We start from the raw sequence: 19,748 nt of genomic DNA, 5'->3' as shown, positions 1-19,748 counted from the left end.
CACACTATGCATCCTTCAACACATACAGGAAGCAAAATTAAATAAATATATAACTTACCAACTGTTGCTTGACCACGGCTTGTCTGGATAAAGATGTCAGGATAATTTAGGCTGTGAAGAGGATCTAAAAGAAGGAAAGGTAATGATAGACTTCCCACCTGTAATTAACGCAACTGTAATACTGTATTTTTGAGTATCAGCCACATTTCCTTTATATATATACATATATATATATATATATATATATATATATATCTTAAATTATATATAATTTGATATATATATATATAGAGAGAGAGAGTTACATTTTTATAACGTTTATGATACATGTTATATTAATATATATGTTATATTAATATATTCTGACCCCATTTTTTATGATATTTCTTTGGGATTCATTTAATTTATTTGTGATTTAAACAGTTGCAACCTATATATACTAATTAATCTGCATCTTACTTTTTCTGTTCCTTTTATTTATTTATTTAGGTTTCCAACCATTAGAAACTCATTAACTTGTCTAATGAGTAATTGAAAGATGGCTAACAAGCTTTACATTTCCTGCTGTGTTTCAATCAGATCTGTAAAATCAAATGGGGAACTTGATTGTCATTGGGCTTTGATGCTTAGAAGCAGAACAAAAGATTAAAAGGGAAACTTTGTGACAGATGTTAGGTTCTTGCAGTTCTTTAGACTTTTCCCACTTTTTCCATTTGTTCAAATTTCAGGAAGTGTTATACTTAACGAATTATGACACTTGGAGAGAGAGAAAAAAAAACATCATAAAATGGAGGAAGATTAATCAATTAATCGGGACAAAGAGTTTTTGTCAAGTGAAAGTTTAAAAGCTGACAAACATTTTTTTTCTTTTGTCAAGTCTATTTTCTGTATAACCTCCATAATATCTAACTTTCTATTATACATCTATCATAGAGATTAAATGTCAGTTTTTTTCTAACCTTAATTACATATTTTATTGTTCCTGTTTATATTTCCATTATTCAGCCAGAATTCAAACTGTGAGAAAAATGTTGTTGTTATTACTCAACAGATGGTGTTTGTCAAACCCCCATGGCTGACTCAAGGGTAGTAGTAGGGAGTTCATTCTTTTTGGTATTAAGTGCGAATTTCGGTGTTGTCGGTCAACAAATTATTTAATGGTAAACCGACAGATCCCACTGCACTCTTCTGTTTCCTTGGAGCAGAATACGGCTATAGCTATATGATTAGACTTTAATATGTGCAGTGTTTTCAGTTGCTGTTAAAAAGGGTCTAGCCGACAGAAAGTCAATTGGTTAACAATTTAACAAGGGGAATATTAGCATGAGTGATTTGTAGATGTGGAATTCACATCTCTAGGCCAAGCGCAGTGCAAACCTTTATTCAAGCAGCCTAGATATAAATCTGACTCACAATAAAAGAGGTAAATAATATATAATAATAAAGGAGTGGAAATGGGATTCTTTACTGAAAGGGTAAATACATTCATCAGTGCTGTGCAGAGTTGCTCTCCCATTTCGTAAAGGGCCCTCTTGCATGACAAATGAAGGGTTGGTGTATAATAGAGCAAGCGTACTACAGCAAAGTTCAACCTCTATTACGAGCATCAGTTTTATCTACATCCCTTATACTCAAGCATTTTACATGTTGATGAGCCAATCTGTGAAAACATAATTTATCAGGGGCAATATATGTTAATAATCCATTTGAAAAGTAATTAAGCTTCTTTAAAAAGCTTCTCCGTTCACACTTATGTCAACTATTTCAGCATTCTCTCAAAGAAGAAGTGTTATGCAGATGATTAAATGTCAAATCTCTGTGTATATCCAAATCAGCAATTTGAAACTGAATCCGTTTTTGTACATGCCACCAGTGCCACCAAATGGAATGAAAAAATAATGTAAAGTTACTGAACATGTTTCTTGAACACACTCCCTGTCTTACATTTCTCAGACAAATATCCTGCCCCAACCTCACTCTATTAGTTGAGTCTAGTGTGACCGTGGCTTTATTTGTCACAATCACGTTTGTTTGGACTCTTTGGGCAAAAACGGAAGTGAGCATCCCTATGCCCTACTCCCTTCGAAGGGCAGAGCCCTTGAAGTGGGGACTTTGGAGGGAGCAGGGCACTTGCGTGCAATTATGTAGCCATTTGGAATACACTTGACGAAGGGAGCAACGAAAGACAACATCATTTCCTCATTATTTTCACCTGGGATGTTCCCATGACAACGCAGCACGGTACCCATCAGCGGAATAGCTGTTCTTACGACAGAAATGTCTTATTGCTGTTGACGTAACTGTTGCAAATAAATATACATTTTATACAAAAAAAAGTTTTTAAAATAAGCATTATATACAACCCATTCTCACTCCCAGGGCGTCAAAAACTGAAGCATGGTCAAGTGCCTTCCGCGTCACTTAGAAGACGTCGAAGGTGCCCCTAGGCGTCACTATATTGACGAACAAGGAACTCCATTGATTTCAACGGTTTGCCTTATGCGTCAGATTAAGACGCAAAAGGCAAATTAGCCTAGTTTAATAGACCCTATACGTCATCGCAAATTTCTAAAGCTCTGGTAAGAAATAAATAGGCCTATTAAATTGATAAAAAAAATGTGTAGCTAAGTTTCGTTTCTATAGCTACATAAATGTATTTAATGTCTATAAATCCCCTTTTTAACATTATCTGTAAAGACTTTTATCTGGGCCTGGCTACCTCCAGCAACTCGAAAGCTTTAAAATCCATAACACATGTGTGTATAAATGTATATATATTTGCGTTTTTATAATGCATAACTAAATTATTGTGTAGGCCTACTGTGTATACTTCTGGCCTGTTTCTTATTGTAAAAAAAAAAGAAAAAAAGATTAAAACACACACATATTTATATTGATAGATTTGAGATCTTTAGGACAGGGACATTAATTATCAGCTCGCTATTAATGTTAATTAATGTGCAATCTGTAGAATCTGCGATATTACGTGCTTTTACTGTTGTGGTTCTTATGTTGGCCAATCAAAACATAACAAACTCTTACACATAATCAACCGGGTATTTTTTATAATATAATATAATAATAAGTGTATAATAATACATACAATTGTTGGTTTATAATTAATAAATGTAAAATATATATATATATATATATATATATATATATATATATATATATATATATATATATATATATATATATATATATATATATATATATATATATATATATATATATAATAAAAGCAATGCCACCAATAAAGTTTTTTTTTTTTTTTTGGCATCCCATTCTCGCGATAAATCCTGCCAGTCTCACGGCAGTTCGTGATATGGTCACGTAATTTAATCTATTGATTCGTGAAACGGGCACGTTTATTTAGTTATTTTCGTAATTGCAGCACGTTTTTTTAAACTAATGTATTTCAATGGGAAGCATCTTTCGTGATCAAAGCACGATTCTGTCGGGCTGCAGAGAAGCTGTTTAATCAACATTTATTCACGAGATCTTATCATAGTTTATGTATTTATTTTAATTATATTATTTCGGTCTTATTGCCAGGGAAGCTGGATTGCTTTGCTGTTTATTGATATTTTAAAATATATTTTATCAGTAGGAAATCGCGCTGAAGAAGTCTCATTCCGAACACCTCGCGATATTTGGCATCAGGTCACGTGTGCCAGATGTTGGTAAGTAGTCGTAAATACGCTGTCCTATAATTCATGTTTGATATAATGTATTTTCTGTGTGTCGAAATGAATCAGATTAGCTCAAGTTCAGTCACTCTATTATATCTGTCATCTCCACGGAGGCTTTGCGTTTCATTGCTTTCTATGAAAATGGTTTCTATGGTGATTAAACACTGTCTGTCACGTGATGTGCTATAGGCCTAAACTAGAGTAGACCTTCAATCAGTTAATCATATTCATATCAGGTTTTTAAGTAGTACAATTAGTTCCAAAGTTGTATGTGTAGTAGAAGCACAGTAAAAACAACACCATGCTTTTACCACAGTAACATTAGTTTTACTGTGATAAGTGTAGTAAAAAGACTGTAATCACACAACTTACCATGCTTTTACCACACTATTGGTAGTTTTAATGTGGTACTTATTGTAAATGCACAGTAACCACAACACTAACCATGCTTTTACCTCAGTAACCTCAGTTTTACTGTGATGGGTGTAGTAAAGGACAGCAATCACAAAACTTACCATGCTTTTACCTCAGTATTGGTAGTTTTAAAAGATAATTGTTGTAAATTATGCGTATTAACCACAACACCTACCATGCTTTTAATGTTTAATAATGTAACATCCAATATTTGTAAGGAAAATCAGTACTTCTTCCTTTAAATAATCCTATATATTATACATAATGATATTCTATTTTCTCTGTTTTCAGCTGAAAAGACCAAAAGGGCCTTTCGGACTCAGTCAGCCCATTATTGTTGAGGACAAGTAAACGGAGGAGACGGACCGCTGCAAAGACAAATATTCGCAATGGTATGTATGTGTTGGTTTTAACCCTAAATCAAACATTTTATCAAGCATTTGTTGTTTCTTAAACCTGTTCTTACAAAACCCATAGCCCAATCAGTGTGAACAGTCTCAAAGTCTTAATAATTCACAAGATTTAACAAGTTGTCAAATTCGTACGATACTAGTACATATTTGTATACTCATACATAATCCTGCAGTTTTTACTCCTAGTGCTGTCATTGGCTACTGCCTCAATTCCTGTACATATTTATCGCGATATTTGTAAATCAGTTGCGCCCCTTCTTGGAAAGTAGTCTGACGTCCCACACACTGTCAGAAAGTTTATATTAATTGCATTGTATTCATTAAAATATTACAAATGGGTCCATGTCTGTTGTGTTCATGTTCCAATGTCCAATGATACATGATGTCTCTCCACACCTCATAACCTACCTCTGTTTGCAAGAGTGGAAAAGCTAATCTGACTTGTCACATGACATCAGATACTCGATTGTTTTGTCGTAATCAGATCAGTTACACTGCTGATAACTGTCCCGTTTGCATTTAAATCATGTTATTTTTAAACGAGTTCATATGATTATTGCTTGCTATTAAAGACATACTTTTATTCATAGAAATGCCCACATATCAGTGAACGTATAACATAAAAATGCTTTTAACATTTAATTATGCAACACTCTTTACAGAAATAAATCCTACAGTTGTATAACTGACTGCTTGCATGTAATGTAATAAAATGACCTTCCTTTCTGTATTGCAGGATTACTTTACATCTCTACAACATCAAACTCAACAGCTCTTTTAAGAGCCAACCCTGACACGAGCTACTAGTGAGTCGCAGCGGATCTTGCCCTTCCCAGGTAAAGTTTCTAGAATATTTCAATCAGTATTTACTCATCAAATGCTCTCACCTGAATCGTAAGGCATATAACTGTCTTAATTTATGTTTCAAGAACAATAGTAATTGCACGAGTCAGTAGATACTTTCTTGTTTTACAGCAGAGAAGGAAGACCAGTCCTTATATCAACACAAGCTAATCGAGTAAGTCCTTTGTTTCGGGTGAGGAAGGAACATCTGGTGCCCAAAGAAGACAGAAAGGTACGCGAGTCCATTGGTATGTCTTGTATTGAAACAATGCTGTAATATGTAGTACATAATTTGATGTTGACAATTTTACATTGTACAGGTTATCACTTGGTTTTTGACCAAGTGAAGCTCTTGAAACAAGTGACAGAAGAGTATGTTGTCTTGAAAAAAATCAAGCATCACTTGCAAAGGCAAAAGAGTCCATGCCTTTCTTAAAGATATTTTAAAATAGGTTGCTGTTGATATGGGTAAAAAATGGCCCTTTTGTGTTCTCCTTTTTGAGGTAGAGAGTTTACCTCCAAACCTAATCGAGCACATCTGAAAGTCTTCAGCTTTACTTTACTTTAGACAATAGGCAGGAGGGTTTGAGGTTGGAGCTAAATCTGCAGGACAGTGGACGCTAAGGGCCAGAGTAGCCCATCACTGCTTAAAGCTGCCGTCGGCAACATTTTTTTGATCAAATTCAGTGAAATTGACACTATAATCCGACAGAACAACATAAATTGCTCCCGGATCATCGGGTCTAAACAGTGAGATCTGACTGTCAATCACAGGTCGTGCACAAATCACAGATCCCCCTCCCTCGCGCAGACGCGGACGTTACAATATCACATGCACACGACACGCCTGAAGTTCGCCTGAAGATTGTACGAAGCGTGATGGCAGAGAGAAAATCTAATAACAAGCTTCCAATTCCTCGGTTATTGCTATCTATGGATAGATTAGCCAGGGCAGCCTACCTCCGAGTCTATGGTGTTGCTCGATGCTGAAGAGACGGACGCGTTCACAGAAAATCAGGTACACACGCACTGACGATGGGCGGGTGCTCGTTGGTAGTGGGGGAGGGGCATGAGAGTTGTAAACATTCAAAATTTTGTCTAAGTCCACTCAATCTGCCAGAGTTGCCGACGGCAGCTTTAATATATCGCAGAACATAGGCCCCGTTTACACGAAGTGAAGACACAGATATTTGATGATATGTCTGATGAAGGGCTTGGGCCCGAAACGTTGCATGCGGTGAGCAAACATTAAATTTGCCTAGGAGCACTTTCTGGTGTGCGGACTCATTGTTTACCTTCACAAGACACAGATATTTCCCTGCGGTTTGGCCTCTCATTTACACGAAAACTCCGTTTTTATCACAGAAAACGATTATTTCTAAAAACTCGGGCCAAAGTGGAGATTTTGGAAAACTTTGTTTGCACGTTTGCATGTAAACTGAGAAAAACTGAGTTTAAGGCAGCGACGTCACAGTATGTGACTATTTTCTGGATTCTGATTGGCTAACGTGGGCTTGAGCTTCTTGTTACACTGCCACCTACAGGTTTGGCATGCTCTGGACGGCATATACACGGGTTCGTGTGCACAATGTTATTTTTGAAAACGAAGAGGGGTGAAATGTCCGTTTATGAAAATAGCCATCCACGTGTAAACGTAGCCATAAGCTGACCTGACTGTCCATTAAACAATTTAATTTGTATTGTTTGTGTTTTTTGCTTTACTTTCAGACCAGGACTGGAGAACGCCTGACAATGGGATGTTGAGACTTCTTCCTCTGGTTGAGAAAAAGCTACACCACATCAGTGATCACATCTTCTGTTCTTCTGTTGTACTGTAGGGTACACCTGAACAAACTGTTTAGACGAGGAAGAAGAACATGAACATGATAGAGACATGTACAGGGAAGAGCAAGAAACCAGTTTAGCTGTGATAATGAATCATTATTTTCCAACACAATATCAAATCTGTTTTCTGTATCATAGGTGACTGAATATGATTCTCTGGCACTCATTTTGTGGCTCAGCAGCTGTGAATGGATTAATATGATGTTAATGTATTTTTGAAGACACATTTTTATTTATCTTGAATCTCATTGTCTGTATGCTACTTTATCAACTTTATGCTGTGTCCAATAAAGTGTTGTGTAATAAAGTATGGTGAATATTGTTTATTGAAAGTGGTGTTTGGTACAGTAAATAAAAACATATTTGAGAAATTTTAATTTCTTATTTCTTTAGTTTAGTTCATAATTTAAAAACAACTACCGGTACATATAATTAATTACCATGATTCTTTTTCTTAGGACATACACATTTAGATCTGGTTAATGATATTTGGGACAAAAGTTGCACATACTTGCATGTATAAGCTGCAACTGCAATCTTTGTAGTGAAATAAAGGGAAGCTATGTGAATAACAAGAGGCTGCAGTGGCTATCTTGCTATAAACACTTCAAGCATAATTGAAGATGATCCATGTTGATCATTCTAGTACATCTACTACTGCATTTAAAATGAAAGCATAGACATTACTGATGTCAGGCATATAAGCAGCAATCAGAGGGGGTGAAAAGGAAATGTTGGTACTGTTTTGTTTTTGTTTGTGTTACTGAATGGTGCATTATCCCTGTGTAATAGTGAGTGTAGATCTGTGTAGATCAGGGATAGGCAACTCCGGTCCTGGAGAGCCACTGTCCTGCAGAGTTTAGCTTCAGCCCTGATAACAACTCAACTGCCTGTATCTATTCTAGTAATCCTGAAAACATTGATTGCCTAGTTCAGGTGTGTTTAATTAGGGTTGGAGCTAAACTCTGCAGGACAGTGGCCCTCCAGGACCGGAGTTGCCTATCCCTGGTGTAGATTGTACTGCACTTCCACCCCAAGGGCCCAGCAGAAGAGCAAAAAACTGCACATTTCAAATGGCTGTAACTCACAGTCCGGTTAGTGTATCAAAGAGAAAATCGGCAGGACAACTGCTTATGCTATGTTTACTAAATAATGTTGGGCCCAGTTTTCTGACATAATACGGAAAGCTGGCATAAAGGTTATTTTTTAAAGTGCTCACAGTAAATTATCAAATTTCAGCCTGTCCCTCATATATGTCATAAAGGTTTGCACAATGAACAAATTTAGATATCCAGTTGTCCATTAAAAATATTATTTATTTAACATTTATTGTTTCATTACTAAATGTTTTAAACTACATTACCCACATATCTCTGTCATGCTACCAATGGAACAGGAAACATTGTTCTGTAGTTCATTGAAATGTGCAGACATGCTTAGGGTTAGGGTAGGGATCTCAGTAAAGGAGCAATTTCTCACAACATAGAGACACTTTATAGTTAACTTTATGTATAACTAACGCAATAATAACACCGAAACATGCTTTGTAACATGAAGCGCCGTTTTATATGAGTTAAACGATAGTCCAATCACAGATAAAGTCACAGCCAGAGCCATGGCGCTGGTCACAGCCAATAACAATCCAGCTGAACAGATGCGTCACACTTACTTGCCCATTTATGGTAAATGATGACAGATCTCTTCTGGTTCCGGCTGCAGGGATAGATACCTTAAATATTTAATATTTAAACCCAAACAATATTTGGGCTGTAATGTATTAATTCTAATTAAATGATAAAACTCACATTTAAAAACAAAAGACTCCTTTGTGTGGTTACCATCCAAAAACGAGATCACATGATCAAAGAGTGATTCATAAATACATTTGAAAGAAAAACTTTTTTCTAAGCAATGGCCTACAGCAGGGGTAGTTTTGCAGTATTTTAATTAAAGATAATTACATGTACTAAAGTGCCTCTAACATTTACAGTGTATGTATAGTATATCAAAGTTATATCAATTATATTCAAATAAATGTCACAATGAATGCACTTAATTTTGAAAGCATATTCCAATATTTAATGTCAAACTGTTTAAGACAAATGTAGTGCCAAACCTACTGCACAACAGTATAAAAATCAGATAATTATATTAAAAAAAACAGGTATAAGATACAAGGGCAATCTTTAGTGACATATACAGTAACGTTAAAAAAATCGCTATGATGAAGTTATATTTTTACAAACCAAGAGATGAGATACAACTTTGTTATGTGAAAATATATTTGTTTCTTCGCTTTAAAGAACAAATAGGCAAAAACGTAAGCACAACGTTTTACATTCTCACCTTTAATTCTATATTCTTGTGATTATTAGTCACTTTTATTGTCACTAAATGAAAGGCAACTTAAAATAGTTAATGATTATAAATGTCAGTAACATAATGCTTCAATAAAATACATTCACGGGTATATTACATTTACATTAACCAGGTAGTGATGTAATGATACCATAGATGTAGTTATGGTGGACATTGTCCTCACATTACTATAGTGACCACTGTAATAAAAGGTTTAATGATGCTAAATGTAAGACATTAAGTCCATCTAAATATAAAGGTAACAAACTCAGAATAATATCCATTATGTCAAGTGTCTCATTTCTGTAATATTCTTTCAGCACCAATACGAATTCCATAAATATTGATTGTTTTCTAAAGGTTTTCCTGAACACTCTCACTATCTTCAATTGTTCGGACAAACACCTGCTATATACACTTGCAGAAATATACATTTGTCTATTGCATCATGAAGTCACTGCATGACTAGAACTAATGGATGGCAATGAATATGTCCTTTAGCAAAACACCTGATGCGCACTGACACTTCTTTGATGAAGGCATTAGGCAGACATCAAGCACAGTTTATGAAGCTGAAAAGAGAAAACTAAATGCTTTAACAATATGGAAAAAAGATAAATCACTATTTTCAATATTGGTTCTGCATATATCAAAGAGATCCTGAGGAGGAGTGGGACTTCACATGAAGACTTTCAGAAACTGTGACAGAGCAAAGGGTGCACCTCGCTGGACACATCCGACGCATGCCCAAACAACACCACCCAAAGACAGTGATGAAGTGGACACCACCAGGAGGATGCAGGAGACAGGGAAGACCTGGGAAGACATGGAGACAGATGTTTCACGAAGACCTGAAGAATGTCAGTGTCCCATGGGAAGATGCGGAGAACTTGGCCACGGATCGAATACGTTGGAGGACACTTGTTGCCCAATGTGCCCAGCACAGGACTTGATGATGATGTTGGGAGTTTATCCATAACTGTAGGATTTATTTCTGTAAAGAGTGTTGCATAATTAAATGTTAAAAGCATTTTTATGTTATACGTTCACTGATATGTGGGCATTTCTATGAATAAAAGTATGTCTTTAATAGCAAGCAATAATCATATGAACTCGTTTAAAAATAACATGATTTATATGCAAACGGGACAGTTATCAGCAGTGTAACTGATCTGATTACGACAAAACAATCGAGTATCTGATGTCATGTGACAAGTCAGATTAGCTTTTCCACTCTTGCAAACAGAGGTAGGTTATGAGGTGTGGAGAGACATCATGTATCATTGGACATTGGAACATGAACACAACAGACATGGACCCATTTGTAATATTTTAATGAATACACAATGCAATTAATATAAACTTTCTGACAGTGTGTGGGACGTCAGACTACTTTCCAAGAAGGGGCGCAACTGATTTACAAATATCGCGATAAATATGTACAGGAATTGAGGCAGTAGCCAATGACAGCACTAGGAGTAAAAGCTGTAGGATTATGTACGAGTATACAAATATGTACTAGTATCGTACGAATTTGACAACTTGTTAAATCTTGTGAATTATTAAGACTTTGAGACTGTTCACACTGATTGGGCTATGGGTTTTGTAAGAACAGGTTTAAGAAACAACAAATGCTTGATAAAATGTTTGATTTAGGGTTAAAACCAACACATACATACCATTGCGAATATTTGTCTTTGCAGCGGTCCGTCTCCTCCGTTTACTTGTCCTCAACAATAATGGGCTGACTGAGTCCGAAAGGCCCTTTTGGTCTTTTCAGCTGAAAACAGAGAAAATAGAATATCATTATGTATAATATATAGGATTATTTAAAGGAAAAAGTACTGATTTTCCTTACAAATATTGGATGTTACATTATTAAACATTAAAAGCATGGTAGGTGTTGTGGTTAATACGCATAATTTACAACAATTATCTTTTAAAACTACCAATACTGAGGTAAAAGCATGGCAAGTTTTGTGATTGCTATCCTTTACTACACCCATCACAGTAAAACTGAGGTTACTGAGGTAAAAGCATGGTAAGTTTTGTGATTGCTATCCTTTACTACACCCATCACAGTAAAACTGAGGTTACTGAGGTAAAAGCATGGTTAGTGTTGTGGTTACTGTGCATTTACAATAAGTACCACATTAAAACTACCAATAGTGTGGTAAAAGCATGGTAAGTTGTGTGATTACTGTCTTTTTACTACACTTATCACTAATGTTACTGTGGTAAAAGCATGGTGTTGTTTTTACTGTGCTTCTACTACACATACAACTTTGGAACTAATTGTACTACTTAAAAACCTGATATGAATATGATTAACTGATTGAAGGTCTACTCTAGGCCTATAGCACGTCACGTGACAGACAGTGTTTAATCACCATAGAAACCATTTTCAAAGAAAGCAATGAAACGCAAAGCCTCCGTGGAGATGACAGATATAATGCAGTGACTGAACTTGAGCTAATCTGATTCATTTCGATACACAGAAAATACATTATATCAAACATTAATAGGACAGCGTATTTACGACTACTTACCAACATCTGGCACACGTGACCTGATGCCAAATATCGCGAGGTGTTCGGAATGAGACTTCTTCAGCGCGATTTCCTACTGATAACATATATTTTAAAATATAAATAAACAGCAAAGCAATCCAGCTTCCCTGGCAATAAGACCGAAATAATATAATTAAAATAAATACATAAACTATGATAAGATCTCGTGAATAAATGTTGATTAAACAGCTTCTCTGCAGCCCGACAGAATCGTGCTTTGATCACGAAAGATGCTTCCCATTGAAATACATTAGTTTAAAAAACGTGCTGCAATTACGAAAATAACTAAATAAACGTGCCCGTTTCACGAATCAATAGATTAAATTACGTGACCATATCACGAACTGCCGTGAGACTGGCAGGATTTATCGCGAGAATGGGATGCCAAAAAAAAAAACTTTATTGGTGGCATTGCTTTTATTATATATATATATATATATATATATATATATATATATATATTACATTTATTAATTATAAACCAACAATTGTATGTATTATTATACACTTATTATTATATTATAAAAAATACCCGGTTGATTATGTGTAAGAGTTTGTTATGTTTTGATTGGCCAAAATAAGAACCACAACAGTAAAAGCACGTAATATCGCAGATTCTACAGATTGCACATTAATTAACATTAATAGCGAGCTGATAATTAATGTCCCTGTCCTAAAGATCTCAAATCTATCAATACAAATATGTGTGTGTTTTAATCTTTTTTTTTTTTTTTTTACAATAAGAAACAGGCCAGAAGTATACACAGTAGGCCTACACAATAATTTAGTTATGCATTATAAAAACGCAAATATATAAACATGTATACACACGTGTTATGGATTTTAAAGCTTTCGAGTTGCTGGAGGTAGCCAGGCCCAGATAAAAGTCTTTACAGATAATGTTAAAAAGGGGATTTATAGACATTAAATACATTTATGTAGCTATAGAAACGAAACTTAGCTATACATTTTTTTTAATCAATTTAATAGGCCTATTTATTTCTTACCAGAGCTTTAGAAATTTGCGATGACGTATAGGGTCTATTAAACTAGGCTAGTTTGCCTTTTGCGTCTTAATCTGACGCATAAGGCAAACCGTTGAAATCAATGGAGTTCCTTGTTCGTCAATATAGTGACGCCTAGGGGCACCTTCGACGTCTTCTAAGTGACGCGGAAGGCACTTGACCATGCTTCAGTTTTTGACGCCCTGGGAGTGAGAATGGGTTGCAATATATCTGGGTGTGAGTGTGTTTCGCTGTTCTCAACTTTAAAACTTGCCATCTCATCTTTGGACCCTGCATTACCTTTTTTTGCTGCATTGCACATTTATGAAACTTATTTAAACATAACATGACAAAAATGTGTGAAATGTATCATGAACAAAACAACTTGAATTGCTCTGGTTGTAAATTAACTCAACTATCCCGCCATCTAGCTTTAAAATGAATCACGTGTATTTGGGTCACATGACAATAAATTATAAAATTACTTCCTTGAAGGGACATCGCATATTCCCTTCGCTAACGGGCCTTGTGGAAGGGCTCTTCGTGAAGGGCTCCAGTTGTTCACTTTCGTTTGGAAAACCCCTACAAATGGTGTCCCCTTCCCGAAGGGCCCTTCAAGTGCGCAAAAATGCTGTTTGGAATTTGCCCTTTGTGTTTCCTCATTGTCTGCCTTAGTCATTCATTTGTTGTTACGGATACTAATTATGTTCATCTGTGCACTCATCAATGATCATCATTATCATCTGTATATGTTCAGTTCTGTTTCAGTCTAGCTGTCCGGTGTCGTCTGTTGTGTGGTTGTGTTAGTTTGCTGTTATTGAAAGGTTGCCTACTATCTTCGTCTTCATGTTTGTTTGCGTTTACATGGTTCAACCCATGACATTAGTAAATCATTGAATCATCCCATCACTTGTCTCACAAAATCTACAGAAAAGGCTACTAAATATCCCCAGCACTAATGCACAGACTGACCTGCTTAGAACACGTACTGCAAACATGCATACAATGTATAATGAGCCTGTTAATAATATTTAAATGTAAATCAATTTATATGTAAGCATTTTATATTTTAAGTAGCTTTCTGCAGTTGTTGCTATAGGTACTGATGACAGTAGGAGACATGCAAAGCAGAATATGAACAGTTTTATTTTTATTTTATTTTTAAGGGCAATGACCTTTGAAACGTGCCATGATCATTTAAAACAGCATCACAACAAATTATTAAATTTATTTCCTTTTTCTCAGACATCTTGTTCTATTAACACCCATAATTGTTTTATCATTACTGCATCTTGTTGTTTAATGACCTGATTTAAATGTTAATGACATCCCTCAATAAATATTTAATCTGTCCACAGCATGCTCTTTCACCTTGCCAAGGCTCAAGGCAGGAGTCTTTTAACTTGCCCTGTTTATATCTGCCGTGTTTTCTGGTTGTAATTGATTCTGCTGTATATTAATTAGTCCCTTTGGTACAGCGCAAGCATGTTTTGTTGATTACTGTGAGATTGAATATGAAGGGAAGCAATGCATTATCAACCTTAATGAACCGACTTGAAAATTCATAAGTGTTGTTTATGTGAGCATGATACTTGGGCTTTATTATTGCCCTGTTATTGCAAGGTTACGAGATTGCAAAAAATGATGACTGTGATGCTGTTCTTTTGGCTTGTCCTTACCTTTTTCATTTCTGTGCCAAGCAGTGCCGGGATATTTTCAGTGTTACTGGGCTAGACGTTTACGATGTGTCTGTGTGGTCACCCTCGTCTTAATATAGTAACCTCTGATGCAGCTGCCCTATTTTACTTGGATTTACTTGGAGCTTCTCTCTCATTAGTCTCCATGTCGTGACACCATTTTTTTGTGAAATCATTACAGCAACATTGTGATAATGGTCAAAAAACCCTCCGAATGTTGTTCCATATTATTGCTTCAAAATCGCTATAGCTGCAGTTTTTAGGTGACAAAGCGATAGAACCTCACACATGGATGGATAACTATGAGCATATGCCTTGGAGACAAGCTATTAGCTTTTTTTTAAGGATAATTGCACCCTAAAGGACCATATTTCTTGTTATTTTTAAAATATCTTTCTCACTTTCTACGTCACTCCTCTTTTGCTTTCCATTAATCTGACTTTAATGAAGCAATGTGGTGACATTTATAGAATCTTGAAATGTTATACATGTAAGACAAATGGGTCACTGCACTGCATTCTACCAACGACTTTTGAGTTAAGGTTAAATACAACAACTTTTAATTAACCTATTGTAATGGTTGAGTGCTTCTCTCTGTTATTAGCAATAGAGAATTGGAATCAACTGGCTTGTGTAGACATTTCAGACCCAGACAAGAACCTAGTGTGATTGGCTGCAGTCTGAAGGTAAAAAAAATCAGAGGTGATGAATATATAGTTTGGAAACATTGCTATTTTTAATGTTTTTGAAAGAAAGTCTCTAATGCTCATCAAGCCTGCATTTATTTAGAACAGAAAAACAGTAATATTGTGAAATATTATTAAAATTTAAAATAATATTTTAGTATTTTAATATACTTTGAAATATAATTTATTTCTGTGATCCATTATTCCAGCCTTCAATGTCACATGTTCTGCAATGTTCTCAAATGTCCTGACCTGAACTCTATAGAAAATGAGTGGGGTGAACTCAATAGGCGAGTGCACCAACATGGACCTCGGAATTTGAAGAATCTGGAGAGATTCTGTGTGGAGGAATGGTCTCTGATCTCTTGCCAGGTGTTCTTCAACATCATCAGGCATTATTCAAGAAGACTCAGAGTTGTTATATTGGGGAATGGAGGTTGCAGAAGGTAGTGAATATAAGGGGGCCGATAATTGTGGCCAATGTGTATTGTAGAAAAACATTTACTTCATAATGAGATTTACCCCCTATTTCCAATTGTCAAAGGGGCCAAGAATCCTCAACTGTGTGTATATAAACCAATCAAAGTAATCAGCTAAAGGAAGATGCAATCAAACAGCTTGTGCGGTCATCCATGATGCTTCTGGTCCTTGCAATGGTCTTTTGGTCCCAAAATCAGTCATGTACTGAAACTGGGGTGAGATTTTGATACAAGGCTCTAAGATTGCTATCAGGTAATAGTGTCCAGTCTGAGATTCGTTTTTGTCACTGCACAGTGCCACATATATTTAAATAATTGTTCCCTAATTGACTTCACAACCTAATAAATAAAGTCCTAAAAATGGGTTATTAGCATTAAAGCGAATACATGTATAATATAAAATATTGTTAACTTCCGTTTAAGTTAATTAATTGAAACTCTTACCAATCAAAAACCTAATAATTGATTTTGATGATGTATTATTTTATTGTATTCCACTTAGAAATGTTGTCAGGAAGCCTTGTTATAAAATCACTTATGCACATTTTGTCATTTTTATTTATTTATTTTTTACATAAGAAACCTTTCCAGCAAGCAATGATAGGCTGCATTTGGATGTATTGATCTCAGAGCCTTCTAATAACCTATTATTTATTAAAATACAATATTTATTTCGTAACTTTTTTTTGCCATAACTTTGAACATGCCTCTAAACTAATTTTATTCTTTTTAATTTGTGTAAGACACATAATTACATAATTGGAAGATGAAAAACATTGGATCTTTAGATCTGCACTTTGTTACATAATTGCGCATTTATTTTAATGGAGTTTTTTTATGTGTTGTCTCATTCAAATATGAATAATGTGCTTTTAGCAGCTAGTTAATATAGTATAATGGAATATAAAAAAAAGCTAATTTTTCTTTCAACTTGATTCAAGGACTAAAGATGACAATCACTGTGAAATTGTTTCTTTTCTAAAGCCATGAAATGTGTGATTATAAAACATGCAAGGAAGATTGTTACTGCGGCTATTTATACCTACCGGGGAAGAAAAATGGCAAGTCAGTTGTTTAAGAAAAAAAAAACATATGTTTTATTTATATATTAGGCTGCTCCTGAAAGATACATATATGAGAATGATAAATGCAGGATATACTCAGAAAACTGTACTACCGGTATTCTATTGCTTTCAAATGTCACGTCTAAACATGATAACTGCATCAGTAAACGTATTGATCGTCTAAACAATTATATTGTTGATTACAGAGACTTGGTGGCACTCATCAATTCAAGGTGAGTTCATCAATGAGCTAAATGATGTACATTTCAGTGAGATTGCTGGTGAGTTTTTCAACCAGTTCAGCAAATGTATTTGTAGTTACATGGTTACTACTTCTGTAACCATATAACTTGCCATTAACCTTATTGGTCTTTTTATTTTCAAGCTTGGAATTGTTAAGCATCTCATGAATCACCTCATGCTGTAATTAAATGTAAAATGATGATTACCTTACTTGTGGTCTTCTAAACACCCCCTTTATCATTATTTACTTTATCGAAGACTTGTAGTGCCATTAATAATCTTTGATTATGAGGAAGTGTATTAATTGCAATGTGTATGGGCTTACTCTGTAATCTATATTAAAAGTTTATCTAATCAATATTAAATTCAGTTGGAGTGGGTACATTATTAGCAAGAAAGCACAAAACATGTTGAGCAAGTAGTATTTTTACTTTTGATTCATTTTACATAACATTATGCATCGCAAATGCACAAGGGAATAGTGGCTTTTGTACCGTGTTTGATTAGTAATCTTAACTGTCATGACATAAACCACAAAGACGATATTGTCAAGCTTCTTAGTGCACTCCACACTTGTGTTTTGTGCCGTCTGCACCACAAAGGGTACAATTATTTTCATGCTTTCATTGGTGAATGTAGAGAGATATTCCAGTGAGCTATGTAATCAAGTGAAACTTGAATGCTGTCCAATATTCCAATGCAGCAGCAGAAGCCCACACATTTTCCAATTGTTCTTATATCTAACAGTGAGCTATAGAGGTCGTAACAAGTTCTTCATAACAAGAGCCAGAGGACATAACTATGTCACTTTTTAAAGTTTTCTTCCACCACATTACAGAGACAAATTAAGCTGTTGTCAAGTCCCTTCTCTGTGCTACTTCTTTATAGCCATACAATGCCAAATACAATTAAAAACAGTACAATTAGAAGCTTATATAATACTGTGACATACAACTTCAGTTTTGAGTATCTGAGTTCACTGAGGCTGTCCGAAATCACCCCCATACACTTAAAGTCCCCCCGTAGTCAATAGCTGTATCCATTAAAACTCATCTTTGATCACCAAAATGACACATTTAATTTTTTTCCAGTATACGCGGTTTTATTCATATGGAAATTAACCCCGTCTCCACTCACTCGCACCAGCTCAGAGATCCACTCGTTGATGATCACCAGTGATTTCAAACCTTGTTTTTGAGACTGACTTTAGTTCACTGCAGTTTTAAGGAAAAAAATACTTGTAGTACTTATGAATTTGCACATGGTTTGTCTTAAAGCATATTTAAAACACCAAATAGGCATATAAACAACATTAAAAGCTGGATTTTCACCATAGGGGGACTTTAAAGTAGGGCACTCTTTGAGAGGACAGCCATTCGTAGTGGTGTCTGAAACTATAGTAGACGTTATTGAGTGCCCTCATTTAATACCACAATGCACCTTAATAACGAGTGTACAACCGATGTATGCTCAACGGCTAAGGAATACCCATAATGCACTGTGTATCTAATTAATTCCCATGTCTGGCCAGAAGATGACACCGGCAGCTGAATCATCCATCCACTTTTGAAACTGCTGGTCCAATGTTGTTACAGCATAATATCATACAGGTATAAATTCCTTTGTAATTGATTAACCCTCATGGGTCGGCAATTACGCCGGCGTGATCAGCTCACTTTTTTTTTTCTTATCAGTGCAAAATAGACACAAAATACTCTGTTGATTTTGATCTTATATGATATAAGTGTTATACATCATTCGATTCTGTTAAGTGTCTATTTTTTGGTGTATACTCACAATAAAAACAAACTGTTGTGCTTTTTGCCAAATAAAGAAAAATAAACATGATGCGAGTTTACAGACACACAGGCAAAAAGCTTGAATTCTCTTCTTTTAAATGAAGTAATTTATACAAAAAACAAATATTCTTAGTTTATGTAATCTGTATGAAAAGAGAAAGATGTCAGTCGTTCTCATCTCAGCTCATTAAGTGTTAATGTGACCACGCCCACAGAGAGCGCGCGCTATTCAAACGCAAATGATCTGAGTCGAAACATGCAAACGTTTAACGCCCACGTCAGCTGGATAAAACACACCAAGTTTAATCAGACTCATGTACTTTACGACGCTGTTAGGAATAATACTCCTGGAAAATTTACCTCAGAAGTGCTGGTAGTTTAATTTCGAGGAGCAATGGACCCAGCTGAGTAATAGGTAAGTTCTTTATTCTCAAGTGCTTTGTTTTAATCGCAATATGGAATAGTGTATGTTAACCGCAAAAAGATTGTTTAATTAAATATGAATCGCGTTTTTGTGTGTGAATGAATGAACAGCTTTTACCTAACTATATTGCTATACCGAGATGAGTAAAAATCGACTGAAAATATGTTGAAATAAAATGTCTTTGTATAAGCAACGTATTAAACTGCAAATTAAC

General features: G+C 35.3%; 2 long non-coding RNA genes across 2 annotated transcripts; one reads left to right on the top strand and one right to left on the bottom strand.

Annotated features, from left to right (window-relative positions):
• The first annotated feature begins 3,553 nt into the window (after positions 1 to 3,553).
• Positions 3,554 to 7,559, top strand: LOC307007281. The gene is made up of 5 exons (XR_013799607.1): positions 3,554 to 3,686; positions 4,401 to 4,501; positions 5,259 to 5,358; positions 5,498 to 5,597; positions 7,094 to 7,559. It is a non-coding gene; the product is annotated as an uncharacterized lncRNA (long non-coding RNA).
• A 1,644-nt stretch (positions 7,560 to 9,203) lies between these two features.
• On the bottom strand, positions 9,204 to 12,494 carry LOC307007283. The gene is made up of 3 exons (XR_013799609.1): positions 12,118 to 12,494; positions 11,248 to 11,348; positions 9,204 to 10,562 (listed from the first exon to the last, which is right to left on the bottom strand). It is a non-coding gene; the product is annotated as an uncharacterized lncRNA (long non-coding RNA).
• Between the last annotated feature and the right edge of the window lie 7,254 nt (positions 12,495 to 19,748).

Source organism: Phoxinus phoxinus (assembly GCF_949152265.1).
Source record: "Phoxinus phoxinus genome assembly, chromosome: 11".
Taxonomy (NCBI): domain Eukaryota; kingdom Metazoa; phylum Chordata; class Actinopteri; order Cypriniformes; family Leuciscidae; genus Phoxinus; species Phoxinus phoxinus.
The sequence above is the reverse complement of the archived record's forward strand: the minus strand, read 5'-3'. Positions and strand labels throughout refer to the sequence as shown.